Source organism: Panthera tigris, chromosome B2, assembly GCF_018350195.1.
Source record: "Panthera tigris isolate Pti1 chromosome B2, P.tigris_Pti1_mat1.1, whole genome shotgun sequence".
NCBI lineage: Eukaryota > Metazoa > Chordata > Mammalia > Carnivora > Felidae > Panthera > Panthera tigris.
The window spans coordinates 99,992,157-100,008,743 of NC_056664.1; the positions used below are offsets into that span (position 1 = coordinate 99,992,157).

Below are 16,587 nucleotides of genomic sequence, written 5' to 3' on the forward strand. Positions count from 1 at the left end.
GAGGAGTGGGAGGGCAGCTGCTTCTATAGATACAAAGATTCCTTCTTTGTCTTCAATTATTTGCCGAAAGGAGTCTAAAAGTCCTCAACTTCTATGTGGAGACCACGTGCTGGGGCGATGCAGAGAAGGAAACCAGCTGAAAACTTATTTGGTTACTCGGGTTTTCTCTTCTAGATTCTGCCTACTTTAATAATCTTGAAAGATGTTCATGTTAAAGACAAGGGAAACATGCAGGTTACAAAACACTAGGTGGAAATATGAGTCTACTTCCTCTGTTTCCATTCTTGCCCTTTATGATCCATCTTCTACATAGCAATCAGAGTGATTTTTTTTTTTTTAAGTTACTGCTAGTCTTTTTTTTTTTTTTTTTAAATTTTTAACGTTTATTTATTTTTGAGACAGAGAGAGACAGAGCATGAACGGGGGAGGGGCAGAGAGAGAGGGAGACACAGAATAGGAAGCAGGCTCCAGGCTCTAAGCCATCAGCCCAGAGCCCAACGCGGGGCTCGAACTCATGGACCGCGAGATCGTGACCTGAGCTGAAGTCGGATGCTTAACCGACTGAGCCACCCAGGCGCCCCAGTAACTGCTAGTCTTATTATGGTTTCCTATCACTATTTAGAATAAATTTAAACCACACAGCCATCCCTGCTCTGGCCCCTGCCTATCTCTCTGACCTCCTCTTCCATGGCTCTCCCTTCCATGCCTCTTCTCTACCCAGACAGGCTGCCTTTAGGGCCTCGACACAAGCTTTTCCCTTTCCCTTTGCTCTCCCCCGCAAAACCCATATAGCTGGCTTCTTCCTAGGATTCGGGTTCCACCTCAGATGTCACCTTTTCAAAAACATTGTTCCTGGCACCAACTCTCAAATGGCCACTGCCCTGTCACTCTATCATGTCACTCTGTTTTATTTCCTTCATGCACCTAATACTCTCAGAAATGATCTTATTTATTTAATTAGTTATTTGCTGCCTACCTCCCTCTATGAGAATGAAAGTTCCATAGGGGCAAAGGCTTTTCTTGACCGTTCACTATACACCCATGAATGCTGAAGGACTACGGGGAGCTGTTTATATACATACACATAGGTTAAGGTACACATTTGCATTCACATTAAAAAAAAAAAGAAAAAAAAAAAGGACTGGGAGAGCACAGGACAAAAGATTATCCCTGGATGGGGATACTGAGTTTCTAGATGATTCTAAGTTTCTTCATTTTGCTTATTTTCATCTTTTACAACAAGAATGTACTACTTTTGGAATAATGAAGACAAAGTTTTCCTTCTGTTTTATAGTATAGTCACTAGGAAAAGGTTGCCTGGGTACAGCTAGACTGAGACTAGAACCACAAGATGCCAGAGCTGGAAAAGAGCATAGGGAACATTTGGTGCAATCCCACCTTTCACATCAGAGATGAGGAGGTTGAGGCTGAGCAGGAAATGACTACTGGCTCATAGAGCAGAACATGTAACAACTACTCTGGGGTTCTTCTCACCACACCAGTGGTTCTCAAACTTAACACACATGAGAATCATCTGGAAAGGCTTGCGAACACAGACTGCTGGGCCTTACCTGTGGTTTCCAAGAGTGGGTCTGGGGAAGGGCCTGAGAACCTGCATTTCTGACAACTTCCTGGATGATTCCAAAGCTGCTGGTCTGGGTCCACACTGTGAGAACCACTAGGGGTTAGGCTATACCACGTTGCCTCTCATGACTCCCTCAGAAATGTCTTACTCTTTTTGCAGGAATGGTAGTGATTAAAACAATACCTTCAACCAAAGAATTCATAGAAAACCCGATCTTTTAGGCTCACTCTCCAAAGTTCCTAGCAAAAAGAAGGAAAGGAGAAACAGAAACAATTTTGAGAGCCTACTCTATCCCAGGCATTGTTCTAGATGCATCTACATTTTGTTTGTTAAATCTATTTTACTGCTGGAAACCTAAACTACTCAGAGAGATAAAGAAACTCGTCTAAGAGCAAATGGCTAGGGAGTGATGGAGACATATTTCAAATCCATGTTTGAGTATATAAAGTCCACGCTCCTTCTCCAATCTTCAGAAAAGAACAAAAAACTGTCACTGTGGCATTTGGAGTGGCAAACCAATGTCTCCCAATGTGAAACACACACCCCTAAGAAATATTAATATGATGTCATGCTCCCAAAGACACTGAAGGTGTGTATACCAGTATTAACATCCAACGTTTTCTCTGGGCTTGAAGCCAAGGTTTATTCATTTACATGATATTCAGCAACTTCTAATCCCAGACCGTCAGAGTAGAGATGATTTGAATCAATGCCTAGCTCACTGCAAGTCACATCTGTGAAATAACTGGGAAGGGAGAATTCATCAATCTCAGTTTCTGACAAAAGGAAGAATTCACACATGCTTTGTGGGAATAGAACCAAATTTTGCAGCTGAACAGAACTGTCCCACTATTTGAAGAACTAAATTTGAATTCAAAGGCCAAAAGCCAAATATGAGAATGTATCATTTATCATTTTAGGTAAAAGGTAACCTACACATTAGTTAATACTCCTTTTTTAATTTATTGATGGGGAAATTAATGAGAGACAGGCAAATCTAGGTGACAAGGTCACCCACACCTATAGATGCCCACACAATCAACGAGTCAAAATTTGTCCTACTACTGTGGCCACACTCACTCCAAGTTGGAGAAACCTCTGTAAATACTGTAATGGCAAAGGGCCTTGATGACATTCTTATCATTACAGTTTTCACCGGAATCCCAGGTTAAGTGCAAGATTAAATATTATATTAGTGGGTTATTTCAGGAGCAACAGCAAAAAAAAAAAAAAAAAAAATGTGGTTTTCTTTCTTGGTTTCTTTATATTTCTTATTTCACGTCACGAGTTTTCCCCCCATATGTTTTATTCCAGAGCCCTGAAGCAGCTGTATAAATAGGTTTTACATGCAAATAAAAGGAAATACTTGCTGTGTAATTCTGGCTATAGAATCAGAGGAATGAGGGCTTCGACCAAGACAGCTCACATGATGAGTTCCTTCCTGTGCCCTCCCCAAGTGTCCTTGGGGCCTCTTCTTTTAGAAGCTCATTTTCTAATGAAATGGTCAACGAAATGTCTGTACATTTTGGCTAGCAAAGCTGGCCAGTAGAGACCTTGAAAGAAAGATAAGAGGGAAAGAGGAAACAGGGCAGAGTGTACATGAAAAAAGGACAAGAGGGTGGGACTGGGTGGCTCATTGGCTTAAGCGCTGACTTTGCCTCAGGTCATGATCTCATGGTTTGTGAGTTTGAGTTCTGCGTGGGGCTCTATGCTGACAGCTCAGAGCCTGGAGCCTGCTTCAGATTCTGTGTCTCCCTCTCTCTCTACCCCTCCCCTGTTCATGTTCATGCTCTGTGTGTCTCTCTCTCTCAAAAAATGAATAAACATTAAAAAAAAAATTAAAAAAAAAAAAGGACAAGAGGATCCCAGAGATGGGTACTCAAGGGTGGCTAAAATTTGATATCAAAGGCAACTTTGCTCTAAACACAATTATGCATATGTCTGGAGTGACTGTGGTCTTCTCTGTGCACAAATCAGTAAGGCGGGCCAAATTCATGGCCCCTCATTTGTTAATATCTGTAAAGGTCTGGCTCTTTCACTCCTAATAAAATGCATGGAGTTTTATTTATTGTAGAAAAACGAAGGTCTGAAAGATCTTGTGGAACGAACTCTGCGTCTCAAAGCCAATGAGCTGTCTCTGCAGTCAGCTTCTGAGCTAGGCCTCTAATGCAAGACATGAGATTGGACTGTGCAGCATGAAGTGTGCACAAGCTGTTTTTTCATTCCCGACTCTCGCCCTTTATGAACAGTCTGGAAAATGGCCATCTTGGCTTTCCCAGAGGGCATGCTGCTGCTGCGGCTGCACATGCAGTGTCAGCCTATGGTTATATGTTTGCTTTACATGTTATACTGGCCCTGCAGGAAGAACTGTCTCCTGTCTCCCTTTCCCCTCAGCCACCCTCCCCCGCCTGCCTCTCTCTCTCTCTCTCATACACACACACACACACACACACACACACACACACAGTCTCACACAACATGGAACCAAGCTCCATATCTACATTCCCCAATTTCTATCCAAATGGACATTTATTCCATAAGCTGCAGATATATTTTGGCAGTGTGTGGCTGCTGTTGATTCTCCTAGATTCCTCAGTGGCCTTCAGCCTGGGGTAGTTCATGCAGAAGACAAAAGAATAGCTACTTGGCAGATAATACTCTTCAGGCCTTAGGGAGGGCACTCAGCTGGAAAGAGCTGTTTTCGTTGGAGATCGGAAGTGCTTTTCCAGCAATTATTTGATCTTTCCTGGGAACTTGTGCTTTTGAAAATCTCCCAGCCTGGTGGAGCACATGGACTTCTATTCTGGTCTCAGCATTATCACCAACCAGACGTGTGACTTTGGGCAAATCATCTGGCCTTTACTTCACCTCAGTTTTCTTACTTGCCTGCTGGAATAATTATTCTTACCCTGCTTAATTCGTGAGATTTTTTGTGAGGATGAAATGAAGTGGTGTATGTGAAGGTATCGGGAAGATATAAAAAGCGAATGCATTGTTAGGTGGTATTTGTATTAGGTTTTTCATTTCCCCCCCCCCCTGGCTTGGCTTATATCATATGGGTATGTTCTGGTTTTCTTTCTCAGAACGAGGTAGGAATTCCCTCAGGCCGAGGAGAGGTAGTAAGTGCAACTCAGGGAGAGAACATCATCGCTTCTTGTTATCACTCAGAAAAAGCAAGTAAAAAGTGCAGGACCAGAACACTGTAATACTATCCTAGAAAGTCTGCTTTTGCTAGGGGCACACAGCATTCTGGTCCTTATTTGCGCCCTCTTCAGAAGTCCATACTAAGAAGGCTACTGCTGCAGTGTTGAAGGAATGAACTAATGGATGCATCCACCCATCCAATCCATCCACCCACCCACACACCTTTTACAGACCAACACTATGTATCTAGCAGTGCGCACAGAATACAAACATGCAAAATACTATCCCCATTGCTGAAGAGAGGTCAGCCAACGAGAGTGTGGACACGGGAAGGATTTGTCCTCGTCCAACGTGGTCAAGTGTACCCTTGAGAGAAACACATGTGCTCTGGGAGCTCAAGCATATGGGTCATTCCTACCCCGAGGAGGCTCAGACAGGTTCTCAGAGTATGGGCATCTGAGCTGGGCCTGCAGGAAGGACTAGTGAGGAGCAGGGTAGGCCAAGTGCTCCCTAGCTCTTACAAAGGTACAGATTCTAGAGGGAACATTCCAGAGAGCAGTCTTGGTTGTTTGTGATGAAAGCCAAGAGTAGAGATGGGCATCTACAAAGTTGGGCAGGGGCCTAAAAAAAAAAAAAAAAAAGCAAGAGCAGGCCATCAAAGCTTTTGAGCAAGAATTACACAACAGATTGGTATCTCAGAAAGATTACTTAGCAGCAGGGAGGACAGACTGAAAGAGAGGGTAAGGGGTAGGAAACAGATTTAAAATAATCTAATGTAAACATCTGCATTTCACAACACTGAACTCTTTACAGCAAGTACTGGTATAAGAGCATTCCTCCGAATTCTAAATTAATAACAGCCAATCACCAGTTAGGGAGGTGAACAGTCAATGCCTTGTAGGAACTACTCTTCAAGTAAGAAAGTTCCCTTGCACAATTTAGGAAACAGATTCCCCATTTTATCTGGAGCAATCTTTGTGAAAAGGGAGTCGATGCCTGCTTCTGAAATGTGGCGGACCATTTGCGTGCTCTGGTACCAGGAAGAGTCCAAAAGAAGCAGGAAACTGCTGCCCTACTGGTATAAAAGGGGCACGATGAACAGCTACCTGGGAGCGAGCTTTGGAAAAAGTATCTCAGAAATGAAAAGAGAATTTCTAATAATGTGGGGAGGTTCAGCAAGTATTATGGACTTTTCAGTTCCCTCCCTCTTTCTTTGTAGTTTCTTTCCTTTTCAAGTTTAGGTATAACTCACATACAGTAGAAGGGATAGATCCTAAGTGCGCAGTTCAATGAGTTTTGACAAGTGTATGTATCTGTGTAGCCTCACCCCCTCTCAGGATAGAGAATATTTTCATCACTCTAGAAAGGTCCATCAGTGTTCCTTGCCATCAGCCCCATGCGAGACAATCACAGTTGTGATTTCTACCAGCAGAGATTAGTTTTATCTCGTTCGGGACTTCATATACATATAGTCTTAGAGTAAATACTTTTTTCTGTTTACTTATTTTTGACATGTATCCACAATAAAGTGCATTTCGTTAGTTTATTATTGCTGAATAGTACAGTCATTTTTATTGCTTTATTCATTACACTACTTTTACTGCTGAGCAGCGCTGCATGGCCTGAATATACCACTATGAGGTATGTTTTTAACAGCTCTCTCTTTTGCTGGAGTGTGCAAGTGCCTAGCCGAGGCAAAGCAAAAAAGAAAGGCATGGTGTGCAAGGGCAGGTGAAGTGGCCAACTGTTTTCTGTGTGGTTAGGGACTGACCTCCTGAGTCAGCTTCGTCCTGAGGACCTCTAATGGCAACAGGGGCTAAGACTTCATTCAGGTAGATCAAGAAAACTAAGAGAGAGACCACCCTTTGCATTTTCTTAGTGCTATATGTTTGGATCACAGAAGCAGACTGAAAAGTGGCCCCCAAAAGGGAGACGTCGACTCACTGCTAATTTGGGTAGTCAGGATGGTTAGCCAAATAATTTTGGCAACCAAAGCATTCTCTAAAAACTCAAAGTATGTCCATGGAGCCCTGCACAGAGCCTAGGATTCTATGTTGTTCCTACCACAGGTGGTACTTCAGTAAGTGGACTGAGGGAGTTCAGCAGAGAAAGGGAGTGATTCAGAAGCACCGCCAGGATTCCCCGTTTCCAATGACAGAACTGCTCCCGTGAGCGCCGAGCCTCTATGTGGCGAGACTGTGGATGTGTTCAAACAGGAGACGATACCTGGACGCCCCGAGGAGAGCTGAGAAGCTGCAACTAAGAAGGTTATTGGGCAGCACAGGCAAAAGTCCTTACTCTGGGGAACTGGGTGAAGGAGCATCACAAAAGACTCCTAATGGCCTCCCAAACGCTTATTCTGCCTTCCCCTGTACATCTGTCGCAACTCACTGTGAAAGTCAGATATGAATACCGTTCTGATGACTTGAAATGCACCATTTGGGTCAGTTCCTCCCTCCCGTCGCTATACAATGCCTGTCCTTTGAAATGGACTCGTCGTTTTGGCTCCAACATTCCCGTCGACACTGGAAGCGATGCTGGTTTGCAGTCGTGCTGAAAACACACTGGAAGCAGAAAGCTCTCAGCTCTGGGTGGAGCCTGGTTTGATTCCAAGAATCATGTGGATAATGTCCTACAAAAAGCTGGCAGGCTCCCTTTCCATTTTTCAGGCTAGACACACCTTCTTGCTTTCTATTTTGCCCAACCATTTTTCCGAAGCAATTGCGAAGTAAATAATCCCAGCTATCATTTTTGTTGAACACTAACTACGTGTCAGATATGGGGCTTCACGCTTCATTCTCGCAAGTCTTTGAGGTAGGAGCTATTATTATTCCTACTTCAATGGGGAGGAAAATAAGACATAGCCTCAGCTTCTACAGTCATTCATTACTATTCCGTGTGTTGCCTTTGCCTGTCTGGTTGGCGGTGGGGGTTGGAAGATGTGAAAGACGATGCTGAACAAACAGAAAGCAAAATGATCCTCTTCTTTGATCTCCCTCCTTACATATTTTAACATTAAGTTTCATAATTAGGTCAAAGTGAGAGATATCACTGTGGAGAGCTACAGCTCAAGTTAAACAATCCTTTCTTAGAAGATCGTTAATTAGACTGACTTGGGGTACAGGCTTTGGAATACATATTCATTCTGATAGCAGTTACAGCACAAGACATGTCATAAATAAAAGCCATTTAGAACATTATCCACAGGAAACAGCTGCAGCTGGTAAGGGAACTTCTGACATTAAGGAAATGCAGAACTTCACGGAATCAGAGGAAGGCAGGAATCGTATATCACACAGTAACACTATCTTAGCAAGAGCTGGACCATGTTTTCAATAGACACACTCATTTTACAGCAGTTTGTGCTTGCTTACCTCTCTGGGTTTTCAGGAGACAAGCATGGCATATCAAGAGCAAAAACTCCAAGGGAATGTGAACTAGGCTCAGAGATACTTACAACTTCACGGGCTAGGGGCCTGCGGCTTGGTGCAAAGCGTGGGCCTCTCAACGGGTATACACCTGTGTATACACCTGTACACAGCTATATACACCTGTGCTTTCCAATGTGGTATGTGATCTCTAACCACATGTGATCGGTCCAAACTGAGATGTGAATGTAAGGGTAAAGTACATAGCCAGATCTCAAAGACTCAGTATGAATAAAAGGATGTAAAATATGTCATTAATAAATTCTGAAATATCGACTGCATGTTGAAATGACAATGGTTTCGGACACCTCATCTTAAGTAAAAGATAGCGGGACAATTACTTTCATGTGTTTCCTTCTGCTTTTTCATCATGGCTACTAGAACATTTAAAATTACCTGTGTTGCCTGCTTTTGTCATTTGCATCTATCGACAGCGCTGGTAACATACTTGGTAATTGAAAAGATGAACCCAAGTGGAAAATGTGGTGCATCTGATCAAAAGTTGTAAACCATCTGCAACGAATATATTTCCCAACAGGTGAACAGAATAATTGAAAAGGCAAACATGTGCCCTGTTGTTCGGCTCCACCCACTGGTGACCTCATGAAAGCCGTTCACTCTTGCTGGTCCTAGCCTCTGCAATGGTTCATTCGGATCATCCTGAGCATTTCTTTTAGTGCTCACAGTTGGAGTGTGTGGCAAATTCCTAAGGGTTTGGTAACTCATGGGTGAAGGTGAACAATAGTGGTAATAAACCCCAAATATCTGCAGCGCCAATGTTGTCTGCTGCTCTCTCACAAGAGACACAACTTTGTCTTTCTGGAGCCACAGCTAAAATTTAATGGCAATAATAATCAAGTTTACAATAGACAGACTGGGCCACCCTACAGGACAGATGATGCCATGTGCCTGTGCACCCCAATAAGTGGGTTTTATATGACAAGACTAGAGTCCTAACATGGAAAAACTTAAGAGCTCCTTAACAACCCAACAAACACTAAAAGGCGAACCCAACATCTTATAACATATCCCAGGAGAGGGCAAAGAGAACCAGTTATTCTTTTAGTTCAGGTTCTGCCCTATTTCTTTTTATTTTCAAAGCACCTAATAATCTGCTGGAAGCCATTCTGCATTTCTCAGGCAAATTATACACTTTTTTAGATGATTCCAGTTTCTCCTTAAAAGGCAAAACATTTCAATTTAGATAACTCAATTATAACGAATAGGGTAAAGTCTCAGTACAATGAAAAATAGCATTCATGACCCTGTGAATATTTTAAGTAAACATATGCTCAAAATATATGTGTGGAAACAAATTTGGAATTAAGAAATTGTAGGAATAAATGCCCACACTGTAGGGATGGAAATCTCACCTACCGTGAAGACCTCCAGAAGTAACGCATGATCTCCCCTAGAAAGAACTCTAGAATTTACATCTCCGTTTTGTATGATTGCCCTGGTATAACTAACTTAAACCTGATGCCTTTAACTTCTGAACATACAGTGACAGGGTGTTCAGTTGCCACTAAGATACTTGCCCATTTGGAAGCAGACCTGGCCTGTATTTACATGGCTCCAGATTCCTTCAATCGTGACTTTTCCGCAACATGACCCTGACAGCACTAATACTGATGAATCTTGTCTGTTCTACAGGTAACCCAAGAAATACTTGGTGACAAAAGGAATGTTAGACATGCAGGCTCTTCCCCCTCCTCCTCTCTTCTTTCTTCCTTTATTTCCTTCCTTCCTTCTTTTTTTCGTCTATCCATATCATGCCACTGGAATTCGTATCTTTTTTTTTTTTTTTAACTAACATTGAAGGCAAATTGGAAATTTTGACTGAATTGCTGAAAATAAATGACATGTGCTTCAGCCATTCCAGATTTTGGAGGAACTTATTTTAAAAAGCAAGAAAAAGGCTCCAAAATCACAGAACAACAAAAGGATAGATTGGCCACCTTCACTTTTGAAATTGGTGGGGTGGAAGTTGGCCAACCCATGAAAGAGAGCAAGTCTCCGTGGGCCTATTGTGCAAGATAACAATTTGACTTGGAAACGGAAAAAATGACCCTGCGTTTCTTTCCCTTTGCCACTATCTACAGAACCACATTTGAAAAAGAGCAAGAGAAGCAGATTAAAAGGAATAGCTTCTGGCTGGCTTTTCCTCAGCATTTTATACTTTCATTCCTTTGTTCTTTTCTCGTTCAACCTCATTCCCAATTATTGCACTGTTTTGGGGGCACTGGGGACAGGACGTCTGGGAAACAACACATTAGTCCATCTGTTTTCTCTGTGAGTTCTTTTCAGCATCTTAGAGTGGCAACAGGAAGGATGTGGGCTCCCTTTCAGATTCAAATGAAGCTAATCAGCCCTAGCTCAGGTTGACAACATCGTGCTTTTGTTACACTGTAGCCTGAGAAAGCCAGAACCACGGCTCTAGTGGGGTAACCATTTCATCCCTGGGCTTAATCTCTTACTTTTAACATCACATTCCTAGCCCACTCTTCACTCAAAATAAAGGCAAAACGCAAACACAGAACTGCTGACACAGCAAGACTTAAGTGCATGTTCCGTTAAGAGAATTCTCATTTTTAGAGTTGGAACGATCAATATTTCCAACGTATTTGCATATGTTTTAAGTTGTGTGGCACAAATGTTCCACAGTGGCAATGTCTCCTTTCAAACTATTTATGAAATTTGAAGAATGCAGTAGGAAAAGCCCACCATGCCTCTTTCCCAAACATGTATTTCTAAACGTGCAAAAACAAGAGGTATTACAATCAGATGTGGAACTTTTGGTCTAATTCTTAAAATTGTATGTTTTATTACTAATACTTCCACAAAAAGATCAAAGCAAAACCATGGACTGGGATGTGGAACAGTGTTGGACAAACACCTTACCACTGAATGTGGGGACTGACTCTACTGTCAATTCTGTTACTCAAAACTTGGTGATCTTGACAAGTTATTTATCTCTTTTGAATCTCAACACCATCCATCCATCCATCCATCCATCCATCCATCCATCCATCCACCCATCCAACAAATATGTCCCATCTACTAGGTGCCTGGCCCTTGGTGAGCTAAAAAGGTGAATAAGCTATTATCCCAGCAACTGGGGTGGCTTTTGATAAAGCAAGTATACAAACAATTCTACACGGCTGTCACATAGAAGTTACAGAGTACTAACAGGAGCTCAGTAGAGGAAGAAATCACGTTCAATGGAAGGATCACTCAAGACTCTATTAAGAAGAAGCATTTAGTTTATTGCTTGAGAGAGGAGCAAGATTTCTAAATTTAGAAATGGATTGGAACATTCTTGGCCTCAGGAACATTGGTAGCAATGGCACCAGGGAGAACAGACTGCCAGACAAGGGAGGAGGACTAGACCTAGCCTGGACAGCAAAGAGAGCACCCAGAAGAGGGTACACAGCTAGGAGGCAGTTTTGGTGGACCAAGCCAGTATTAATCTTGATTTAGGGAGGAGGTGGGGAGGCTGGGTAGAGGGACAGACAGGGTTGTTGACTGGTGCGATTTCACTGGGGGCTTAGTTTATCTCTAACGTGCTAGCTGACATATTCTAGTACTTAGTAATCCAGCACAAGTGAGGAAAATTGTTAAACTGGATGCCCACAAACAGGGGTAAAAATAGCTTGGGATAAAACTCAGTCCCATTTCCATATTTGAAATCTCAACATTAATTGGTCTTATTAAAATAGATTGGTCTTATGGAAAAAGTATCAAGAAGTGATGGATGAAAAAAGCCCAATTTGGGTAATCCTATTAAAGTGTTTCAGCATTTGGTCTGATCCCTCATATAGGATAGGGATGATTAGCTCACTTCTGTTTTGAAAGGGATCAGAGGAATGTGGTTCTTTATGGACTTCAGCAATGCATCATCCAAAAAAGCCTCTCATATCTCTATGGGAGTGAGACAGGAAAATGTGGCTTGGATATCAGGGCAATGAAATGAATGATAATGTTTAGATGGGCCTGATAAGTGAGTTCATGTCCATTTAGAAGGTGGACTCTGGGGCGCCTGGGTGGCTCAGTTGGTTAAGCGTCCGACTTTGGCTCAGGTCACCATTTCACGGTTCATGGGTTCGAGCCCCGCGTCGGGCTCTGTGCTGACAGCTCAGAGCCTGGAGCCTGCTTCAGATTCTGTGTCCCCCTCTCTCTCTGCCCCTCCCCTGCTCATGCTCTGTCTCTGTCTCAAAAACAAATAGAAACATTTAAAAAAAAAATCAGAAGGTGGACTCTAAGGGGCATAAAACAGGGCTCTGAGTTCTTCAACAACTTTGCCAATATCTTCGATGAAGATGTGGAAAATCTGTTTGATAAAACATTCAAATGAGACAAACTTTTGGAGGGATAGGAAATGTTGCAGGTGACAGTGTCAAGACACAAAAATATCTTGATAGGCTATTGTAATAGGCCAGAACTGAGATAAGGTTAGTGAAGGAAAATGTGAGGGCCCGAACAAAAAAATGTTGCATAAGTACAGGAAGGTGGGTGTATGGTTTGAGCAGCAGCACATGTGAAAAAGATTTGGAGGGTGTTAGTTGATTAATTTCAGTTTGAGTCAATTATTTGACATGGCTGCTGGAAAGCCAGTGTGATCTAATGCAGTGGTTATTGAAACATAGCATAAGTGACCTCATTTAAGACAAGGTTTTAGAAACACTTAGAAACACCGGAGCTTTTGATATAAATGTGTTGGGTAAACTTCCTAACAAACCTAGCTTGGCTTAACCAACCATGTTGGTTACCATGAAGGTATTCCTCTTAGTTAGGCTGAGCTAAGGAGGTTAACAGATAGCAATGATGGAGCTATCACACTGGAGGTTGCATTTAGCCATTCTTAGCAAATCTGAACTTTGGGTCTTTAAATTGCAATCATGAAATTTTAGGCACTGAGAGACAGAGACCATTTAAAAGGGCAGTGTCGTCCCCTTATTCCTCATTAACCACAATGCTGAGAAATACTAAGATACTACTTGCGTTGCCTGTTTGAAGGTGGAACTCTTTAACTGAATAGTTCTGGGCCCAAGTTGGAGTTTGCTTTCTTGATGGGTGGAGAGGATCATGAGTGAAAGGGAGAGGAGTGCCCACAACTTACAGTCAACTCCCTGCAAGCACAATAGGGTACTATTCCCCTGGGGGAAGAGATCTTGTAATAACTCTTACTATTCCCTCAGTGTATAAATTGTGAACTCTGAGCTTCCAAACATAACACTTACTTTTATGTCAGCAAATAAAAGGCAAGTTTCTCCCTACTGGCTATTAGATACATAGAAAGCAAGCCGGCATAATTTTTAATTTCTTTTAATGTTTATTTAGTTTTGGGAAAGAAAGAGAGAGAGCCAGACACAGAATCAGAAACAGGCTCCAGGCTCTGAGCTGTCAGCACAGAGCCTGATGCAAGGCTCAAACTCACGAACTGCGAGATCACGACCTGAGCTGAAGTTGGATGCTTAACTGACTGAGCCACCTAGGCACCTCAAACTAATTTCTTCTTCTTCTTCTTCTTCTTTTTTTAAAGTATTTATCTAATTTTGAGAAAGAAAGAGAGACAGCAAGTGGGGAAGGGGCTGAGAGAGAGGGAGACACAGAATCCAAAGCAGGCTCCAGGCTCTGAGCTGTCAGCATAGAGCCCGAAGCAGGGCTTGAACCCACAAACCGCAAGATCATGACCTGAGCTGAAGTCAGACGCTTAACTGACTGAGCCACCCAGTCACCCCAAGCTGACATAATTTCTTCTTTTTTCTTTTTTTAGTATTTATTTATTTTTGAAAGAGTGAAAGAGACAGAGCACAGCGGGGTAGGGGCAGAGAGAGAGGGAGACACAGAATCCAAAACAGCCTCCAGGCTCTCAGCTGTCAGCACAGAGCCCGATGCGGGGCTCGAACCCACAAACTGCAAGATCATGACCTGAGCCAAAGTTGGACGCTTAACTGACTGAGTCACCCAGAAGCCCCAAAGCTAATATAATTTCTAAACTAAGTTGGATTTTTAAAAAAATAGGATATTTGTTGCTATATGTTGTTTTCCTTCCTCCTGTAGTTGGTGTTGATCTTCAGGACAGGATTGCATGGATCTTGGTGTATACCTTAAGAATAACAGATGACAGCCATTGTTTCTCATCTCAACTGTTTCTCTTGAGAGAAAGAAATTCTTAGATGATGGGGTCAGTGGGTTTTTGCCTTTTTTCTGAGGGGTTTCCTTAGTAATTATCTAATAAAATACTCTTAAAACATATACATAGATAAATACATATCTCATGTGGATATGTGTGTGTGTTTACAATTTAAGTCTCTCAATCCATGACTATATAGAATCTAGAACTTGTTCAGAAAATAACAGATATTGAAAAGACCTGGAATTATGTTGGGAAAAGCTAATACAAAAAGTGAAAACTGTTTTGCTTAGGGAAGACATCTAAGCAGTCTTCAAAAAAACTTACATGGTTCTTACATGGAAGAAGATTTTCTTATGACTCGTTTTAATAATGAGAACTTCCCAAAGATGGTAGAAACCATCTGACAATACAGATGTTCTTGTAGAATATAGATAAACAGATACCGGTTGGACTAGATTAACTTTAAGTCTCCTTCACGCACCAGCTCCCCCCTCCCCCAAATAGCCCACACTGTTAAAGCTAACAACGTAATCTGAAGATGAATGCCTTGAGGCCAGGGCTTCTGAGAAACTAGATTCATAGTTACTTAGAAGCTGAAGAAGGGAATCCATGTTCTGAGAGAAAGAGGACAATACCAGAGAAAGGCACGTTGACACTCTACCATGATTAAAGCAAACTGTCAGAACTGTAAGGACAGAATAACAAACATAGTGAGAGATTTTAATGACACGTCTCTAATAACTGATGAATTCATAAGTATATAAAAGATGTGAATAACATAATTAAGAGGTTTAATCTAATGGGTTAACCTAATCTATTTTTTAAATGTTTTTATTTTTGAGAGAGAGAGAGAGAGAGAGAGAGAGAGAGAGAGAGAGAGACAAAGACAGCAGGGGAGGGGCAGACACAGAATCCGAAACAGGCTCCATCCAGGCTCCGAGCTGTCAGCACAGAGCCTGACTCGGGGCTTGAACCCATACCTGTGAGATCATGACCTGAGCCGAAGTCAGATGCCCAAATGACTGAGCCACCCAGGCGCCCCAAACCTAATCTCTTTCTAAAGCTCTATCTCCCCGGCACCCATCAAAGAATATGCGTTTAAAAAAGAACATTCATGGAATGTTTTTAAGAAATTGATCACACACTATGCCAAGAACCAAGTCACAAAAAATTTTGTGGAACTGGTATCAATCATACAAACAACATTCTCTTATTACAATAGATTGTTTAAAATTAGACTACTAAACAAAATGATAACTAAAAAACTCTCACTTGGGCGCCTGGGTGACTCAGTTAAGCGTCCGACTCTTGGTTTCAGCTCAGGTTATGATCTCGGGTTTGTGAGTTCGGGCCCTGCACTGGACTCTGAGTTGACAGTGTGGAGGCTGCTTGGGATTCTCTCTCTCTGCCCCTTCCTCTCAAAATAGATAAACAAAAACAAAACAACTCTCACTTGTTTGGGAATTTAAAATGACACTGCTAGTAACTCATGAAGCAACGAAGAAACAATTATGGTAATGACAATATTCTTAAAACCGAGTGATGATGAAATATTCTGTAATGAAACTGGTAAGATTCCACTAAAGCTGTACTTAGAAGAAAATACTTAAATCTTATCCTAGAAAGGAAAAAGTATGGAAAATTAATGAGTAGCCAACTCAAGAAGAAAGTGTCTAAAGAAAGTGGAAGAAGGGAATAATAAAGGGTAGAAACTAATAAAATCAGTAAACAAAGATACATTAGAGAAGATTAACAAAGTAAAGGCTGTTTATTTGAAAAGGTTGATAGGCAAGTCGCCAAAACTGATCAAGGAAAACATAGGGAACACTCAAAATAATATTAGGAATAAAAGAATGTAACTACAGATTCAGCAGAGATGAAAAAATAAGAGTGTCCTATGAGCAACTCTATGTCATTAGGTTTGAAAATTTCAATGAAACGAGGAATTTCAGAAAAACAAAGTCCTGTAACCATTAAAGAATGTGGTGTATCAGTTAAAAATCTACTCATCCTTCCATCAAAGAGAACAAAACCAATAAACACGAGGTTCAGATGGTTTTAGAGAAAAAAAAGATGCAAGTTTCAGAGAGAGAAAATGGGAAAGCACCAGTATAATCTCAGTATCAAAACCAGACAAGGACAGTAGGGAAAAGGGAAAATTATAGGCCAATTTCAGATATAAATACAAACAAAAGTCCTAAAAATATATTAGCAAATGAACCCACTGGTACATAAAATATAGCATGGCTAACTTGGATTTTTAGCAATGACACAAGGATGATTTAACTCAA

At 41.6% G+C, this 16,587-nt stretch overlaps 1 protein-coding gene across 14 annotated transcripts in view; it reads right to left on the reverse strand.

Annotated features, from left to right (window-relative positions):
* FYN (FYN proto-oncogene, Src family tyrosine kinase) overlaps positions 1-16,587 on the reverse strand; it is a 214,454-nt gene that overhangs the window by 79,344 nt on the left and 118,523 nt on the right. The window lies entirely within an intron of this gene.